The 5,868-nt window shown below is 48.4% G+C and overlaps 1 long non-coding RNA gene across 1 annotated transcript in view; it reads left to right on the forward strand.

The window, feature by feature from the left end:
• LOC140599916 (uncharacterized) overlaps positions 1–4,619 on the forward strand; it is a 5,552-nt gene extending 933 nt beyond the window's left edge. The window contains exons 1-2 of the long non-coding RNA XR_012002969.1: positions 1–2,040; positions 4,495–4,619. The exon at positions 1–2,040 is cut by the window's left edge and continues 933 nt beyond it. This is a non-coding gene — a long non-coding RNA (uncharacterized lncRNA). The remainder of the gene's footprint in view (positions 2,041–4,494) is intronic.
• The last annotated feature ends 1,249 nt before the right edge of the window (positions 4,620–5,868 follow it).

Raw genomic sequence — 5,868 nt, forward strand, 5'->3', positions numbered from 1 at the left:
CCTGGAAGCATCAACTACAACTGCTGTCTGCAGTCTTCATTTTGTTCTGGTAGGTGGCCTGAGAAGACACCAGCTCAGGGAGGAGATCAAAGCAGAGCTGAAACAGGGAGAGAAACCAGGGTTTTGTGGTCACATAAACTGCAAACAGCCCAGTCCTGCTCTTGTGCGTTTCAGTTTGTGAGCTCGTATTGGGTTTCTGACTTTTTCTTTGTCTTTTTTGGTCCTTTGCAGCTGAGAAAGTCCTAGATGAAACAATAGCCCTCATCAAATTTTGTTTTAGATCCTGGTTTTTTAGAGATAGTGCCTCTGGGGCACCTGGGTGGCTCAGATGATGAAGCGATGAAGCATCTGACTCTTGATCTCAGCTCAGGTCTTGATCTTAGGGATGTGAGGGCTTGAACACTGGGCGTGGAACCTCCAAAAAAAAATGTAGAGACAGTGCCTCTTGGTAAGTATAATGGGATTTAGTGAGAACATTAAAATTTCTTACTTGAACTAGCTCCTTCCATCTCAGGTCCATGTTTGTGAAACACTGCCAGTGACACCTGCCTATTTTGAAGGCAAAATGAGAAAAAAAAAAAAACCTCTAAGGTGTTTTCCAAGTTTTAACTACTGCTATAACTAATTACTGCTATTTAATTATTGCCCTCCTTGTGGGCAGGCACTAAGGTGTTTTCTGTTTTTGTATGTACCACAGAGACTGATTGGTGTGCCTCACACACAAAGCAGGTGGTCCATAGAGCTTTGTTCGAGTGGAACCGAATGTTCTTCTTGCTCATTCTCTCCAGACTACGGGTGAGGAAAACGGGAGTTACAGAGAGACAAACGAGCAAGCCACATGCCAGGAGCAGACTCAGGAAACCTGTCTCTGAGCGCAGTGGAGGCCAACAGCAAAACCCTATCTCTCTGAGATGAGGCGACATCAGAAGAAAAGTGGATCCCATGGCTGCTGTGTCACTAGCCTGTGACTTTGGGTGAATCACGTCAGCACTCTGGGCCTGTGTTTTGTCATCATTCAAATAGGGCAGTCCTCACATGTAAGCCCCGGTGGTTTCTAGGTGCAAATTCTCTTTTGTTTTTGTGTTTTTGTTTGTTTAAAGATTCTATTTATTCATCTGAGAGAGAGAGAGAGAGAGAGAGAGAGAGAGAGAAAGGGAGAAGCAGACTCCCTGCTGTGCAGGGAGCAGGATGCAGGACCCCAAATTCATGACCTGAATCCAAGGGCAGATGCTTAACCAACTGAGACACTCAGGGGCTCCTGTTTTTGTTTGTTTTTAAGGATTTTATCTTATTTTTTTAAAGGTTTTATTTATTTATTCACGAGACACATAGAGAGATAGGCAGAGGGAGAAGCAGGCTCCATGCAGGGAGCCCGACGTGGGACTCGACCCTGGGTCTCCAGGATCACGCCCTAGGCTGAAGGCAGGCACTAAGCCGCTGAGCCACCAGGCTGCCCTAAAGATTTTATTTTTAAGCAACCTCCTCATCTAGCATAGGGCTCAACACACCACGCTGAGATCAAGAGTCACACGTTCTCCGGCCTGAGCCCTCCGTGCGCCCCCTAGGTGCAAGTCCTCGGAAGTACAAAACACCTTGCTCACTTCCTGCTCCCAGTGCAGACACTCAGAGCTGCAGGTCCTGCTCTGCAGGTGCAGGTGCAGCGTCAGCAAAAGTGCCACATGCTTTGGGGCTAACGGAGCGCCTCCCTCCACACGATTTCCTGCGCTTCTCCCAGGCTTGGAAACATTCCTGGCAGGTGGTATTTCTTCCAGCGACAGAGAAGAAGCCAAGGCACTGAGAAGTGAGGTGACTCGCTGAAGGCCCTCCAGCTAATCTGAGATGAGGGTGAATTCACATCCAGCTCTTGCGACTTCCAGTTCAGGCCCTGCACAGGGCTCTGCGCCACCTGTCGGAAAGCCAGTGCCCCTGGGGACTTGCTCGCGGGTGCTCCGTAAATGCTCAGAGGAAGGGCCCGCGCTGCTCTGGCCACCGGGAGAGGGCCTTGCTGCGGCCTGGCTGGTGGGGGCGCTGGAGGCCCAGGTTACCCAGTGGTTTATCTGGGGGGGCCTTGCTGAGTCCACCATTCTTGGTGGAGGAGGGGTGCTTTAGCAGGGTTCGGTTGTGCAGCTCTCATGGGTGACGTGGGTGGCGAGGGAGGCGGCACTGTGTGTTGGCTGGGCCGGGAATAGCTCTTCCGGACATTGTGCTCACAGGTGCCCCGGGTCATGAACACAGAGACCCGGATGCCTTTGTAGCAGTCACAGCAACACCCTGTACTTCCCGCCCCGCATTCCAAGGAGGCTCCCCAGCCTGGTCACTTATGGGAGGTCTCCCAGACGCCGGCTTCCCCTTCCTCTCCTGGACTCCATCCTCTTGAGGACGCGATGGCCATCTCCATGGTGTGACCTGGGGGGTGTGGGAGGGCCTCTGACCATGCAGTTCTCCCCATGTTGGGCAGCCCTCCTTCCAGAAATTACCTCTTGGCCCCACAAAATAATGTCATAGCAAACATTTTCTAATTCAGGCTCTGCTTAAGAGCTTTACATACTAATTTTGTCAATAGTTCCATGAGATAGATGCTATGGTTATCGCCCCTTTCCTGTTCTTAAGAAGGCAACTGAAGCATAGAAGTCTTTTATTATTATTATTTTTTATTTTAAAATATTTTATTTTATTTATTCATGAGAGACAGAGAGAGAGAGAGCAGAGACATAGGCAGAGGGAGAAGCAGGCTCCCTGCTGGGAGCCCAATGCAAGACTTGGTCCCAGGACTCTGGGATCATTCCCTGAGTGGAAGGCAGATGCTCAACCACTTAGCCGCCTAGGTGCCCCCTTTTTATTATTAAAAAAGCTTTTTATTTTAGAACATTTCTAGATTTATAGAATTTTTGTGCAGAGGTAGTACAGAGAATTCCTGTGTACTCTCCTGTTCTGTTACAGACCTCCTGTATTAGTAGGGCACATACATCACTATCAAAAAACCAATATCCATACATTATCATTAAGTAAATTTCATAGTCTATTCAGATTTTTTTTTTTTTTTTTTTTTTACCTAATGTCCCTTTTCTGCTCCAGGATGCCACATTGCATTCAGCTGTCATGTCTCCTTAGGCTGCTTTTGGCTGTGACAGTTTCTCAGACTTTTCTTGTTTTTGATGACCTTGACAGTTTTGAGGAGTACGGTCAGGAATTTTGTAGAATGTTCCTCAATTAGAATTTATCTGGTATTTTTCTCATGATTAGGCTGGGGTTGTGGCTTTTAGAGAGGACGATCACAGAGGTAAAGTGCCCTTTGCATTATGTAGCAAGAATACATGCTATCAACATGACCTGTCACTGTTGGTTTACTACATATGAAGGGTATATACTATCAGCATGACCTGTGACTGTTGGTGTTGACCTTCATCACCTGGCTGAGGTACTGTTTTCTGTTGTAGACTTACTCTCCCTTTCCAATACTGTACTTAAGAGTTATTTTTTGAGCACTAAGAGGAGATGAAGTTGCCGACTCTCCTACAAGCGGGAGGGAGGGAGGGGGGGGAGAAGGAGGGCAGAACAGGGTGGGGGCAGGTCTCCTACATCAGAAAAAGAATTTGCATGTGGCCAGGAGGGGAAGCCAGCGGCCTTTGAGGCAGGCTTGATGCAAGAGAAAAATAGAGGTTCAGGATTGGGACTGGAGCAGCCACTCAGTATGGCCCAGTGGTAGGAGAGCCACCTAGGCATTTCCCAGAGAAACAGGCGAGAGCTTGGGTGGCTTGGCTCTCATTTTCAAGGACCTCCTCTCTCAATTAGTGATGCAGACACAGAGGCACGGTGACAGAACAACAAAAAAGGTACATGCTGTTCAGCTTTAAACTGCTATCTAAGGCAGCCCCGGTGGCGCAGTGGTTTGGTGCCGCCTGCAAGCCTGGGGTGTGATCCTGGGGACCCTGGATCGAGTCCCATGTCAGGCTCCCTGCATGGAGCCTGCTTCTCCCTCTGCCTGTGTCTCTGCCTGTCTGTCTCTCTCTGTGTGTCTCTATGAATAAATAAATAAATAAATAAATAAATAAATAAATAAATAAATAATAAATAAAATCTTATAAAAAATAAACTGCTATCTGTCTTGCCATTGGACAATTTGGTGTAAGAGTTCAGGATAAGTAAATATTTGTTATAAATCCTGAAATTATTTTGTACATTAGCACCACAAGATTGCATTATTCAGATGAAAGTGTAAATTTTGCAGCGTAAATATTTAAAATAGATCACAAGTTTCATAACCTTGTTTGGACACTTCCTCATTTTATAAAATATAGGTACTGGTAGTCATAAAAGATGGCATTGGCCTGGGCCCCCTTATGGCAACCCTGACAGACCAGACCTCTTTTGGCATCAGGGGCTGGGAAAAGGTGAACGCCACACTCAGAGGACTTGGAGGGCCAGCTGGATCAGAGCTTCTCTGAATTCTGTGAGCATGTCATGTGCTTACTTATACTCATCTGTCTGTTCCAGGTCATGAGCTGAGCATGTGAGACTGGATTTACATAGTTGATCTGAGAGCCAAGGCCCTGGCTTGTCACACTGTGGTGCCAACGTTGGGAGGAACATGAGAAAATAAAAGGATGCTTTGGACAGAAGTGGCCATCTGTGATTTTCAGCATAACTCCCAATGCCTGTCACTGTGCCGACATTACACAATTAGAGATAAATATCTGTGGATACTTGGGGGTCTAGGAGTTACCTGTTAAATGAAAATACCCCTAGGATCTGAAATCACTGTACCTTTTGGTAGAGGTAGTGGTCAGCCAGCTTCTTGAGAAGAGTGGAGTCCTGCGAGAGAGGGACCCAGGGCAGAAGACTGGAGAAAGGTGGCAGGCAGGGCTGCAAAGCACAAGGTGTGGGAGGCACGAGGAGGGGCAGTGGAAGGGAGGCCACAAGAGCATTCATGAGTCTGTGGAAAGCTGTCCTGGTGACATCCTATTTATGGCTGTTTGGTCTCAGATGAATCACTGTCCCATGTTCTAGTTTCTCCACTTGTCTGTGACATGGGGACAATCCAGGTCGGTCAGGGGGAGACACTTTCCCCCATTTTCCCACCACACACTATGTCACACACCACTGTAGCCATGGCCACCACCAGCTCTCATACACTATGAGCTCAGGGGCTCTGGGCTGAGGGCACAGCACAGATTATGCCTGATTGAATTCTCACAGCCCTGGGACATAGGGTTACTGACTCCACTTTACAGTTGGGGAAGCTGAGCTTTATAGAGCTCAGATGACATACCCAATGCCACCTGCTAGGGAGGGGTGGGTGTAGGGCCCCCATGGCTAGGTCAATCTGGTTCGGGGCTGGCAAACTTTTCCTACAAAAAAGTAAATATTTTAGGCTTTGTGGGTGCCATATGATGTCCTGTCCTCTTCCTCCTCCCTCTCTTTAAACTTTGAAGAGTGTCAAAACCATTCTTAGCTCATGAGTGGAACACAAACAGGCTGGATTTGGCTGACAGGCCATGGCTTCCCGACCCCTCATAACAGGTAAATGGAAATGCAGGATGGTATGCCCTTCCAGGTTTCAGAGGGAATCTGAAGCCCACTCAGAGAATCCTGGGCCCAGGAGGGTGGCAGGGTTATCTGACTGGTCCAGATGGGTGCTGGTTCGCTGAAGACCCACTGGGATGTGGGCTCTGGGGCCTTTCTCATTGCCTGTTCTGCTGGGCCGTCATGCCCCTCACACCTGCCCCTCTGCCTGCCCCGCCTCCCCTCTGCTCCCTATTCTGTGGAGAGCCTTGTGGTGGTCACTGAGCCCAGGCCTCTCAACCTCCACATCACCTTCTCTTGCTTTCCTTTCTCCTGGGACTTCTGCTCTTGGTCAGGTAAGATCTT

The sequence above is a fragment of the Vulpes vulpes genome, chromosome 8 (genome assembly GCF_048418805.1).
Source record: "Vulpes vulpes isolate BD-2025 chromosome 8, VulVul3, whole genome shotgun sequence".
NCBI lineage: Eukaryota > Metazoa > Chordata > Mammalia > Carnivora > Canidae > Vulpes > Vulpes vulpes.